The following is a 957-nucleotide window of genomic DNA, read 5'->3' as shown; positions in this document are numbered from 1 at the left end:
GGACACAAAACAGATCCCGCAGTGCACGGGGGAAGTGCCCGTGTGGGTCTCCAAGTGACCCACGCAAAGTGTTTACTTTTCTTCCCTCGGGTGATAATTACCTTGAAAATCCTCCTCGGTCCCGGAGCTTCTGAACAGAGTAAATTAGGATGAACAATATTCTTACCAGGAAGAAATAGCGTAGAGGAAAGAAAACCATCCCTGACAGGGATCTTAGGGGAGTTTTTTCCTAACCATGATTTTGTCCTCCCCCCACTGCCAGATAAATCACGGCACCAAAAATATCCCATTCAGCGCTCGCTTCGGCAGCACATATACTAAAGTTGGAACGATACAGACAAGATTAGCATGGCCCCTGTGCAAGGATGACACGCAAATTCGTGAAGCGTTCCCTATTTTTAGGAGATATGGGGATATATGCATATGTATGGCTGATTCACTTTGTTATAAAGCAGAAACTAGCACACCGTTGTAAAGCAATTATACTCCAATAAAGATGTTTAAAAAAAAATATTCCATTCACTACACACGAAGAGCTTTATTTACTAGTTAATAAAATGCTCAGAGCGGCAGCAGAAAAAACTTTGATACCAAAGCTTAATTTATCCAGACCCTTTTGTCAAATCATAATAAAGGGTCTACAAGGAACAGATCTTGCTTGGAATGGGCTGGCCACCCTGGGGGGTGAGCGGCCCTCTCTGTGCACATAGTCCTTCAGTCTTTCCGTTGGCACCTCCCACCCTGGGAATGTATCCTAGGATCTATGGGATCCTGCATTTAATCCATTAATACCTTAGCTTCCTGTGAGCGACCACAGACCGCTGAAGATGCCCAGTGGGTCCTGCTCGTGAAGGATGTATGGAACATTTTATTAGTGAATTACCGACGCACCTAGGGATGCTCCTTACTGTGAACGAGCTTCTTCAGGGCGAGTTCTCTTGACTAGATTTGAGGCAT

At 44.9% G+C, this 957-nt stretch overlaps 1 non-coding gene across 1 annotated transcript; it reads left to right on the top strand.

The window, feature by feature from the left end:
• The first annotated feature begins 293 nt into the window (after positions 1-293).
• LOC133074854 (U6 spliceosomal RNA) lies at positions 294-400 on the top strand. Its single transcript, XR_009697260.1, has one exon. It is a non-coding gene; the product is annotated as a U6 spliceosomal RNA (small nuclear RNA).
• Positions 401-957: the final 557 nt, after the last annotated feature.

The sequence above is a fragment of the Eubalaena glacialis genome, chromosome 14 (assembly GCF_028564815.1).
Source record: "Eubalaena glacialis isolate mEubGla1 chromosome 14, mEubGla1.1.hap2.+ XY, whole genome shotgun sequence".
NCBI lineage: Eukaryota > Metazoa > Chordata > Mammalia > Artiodactyla > Balaenidae > Eubalaena > Eubalaena glacialis.
Note: the sequence above shows the minus strand (reverse complement) of the source record. Positions and strands in the feature narration are given on the sequence as shown.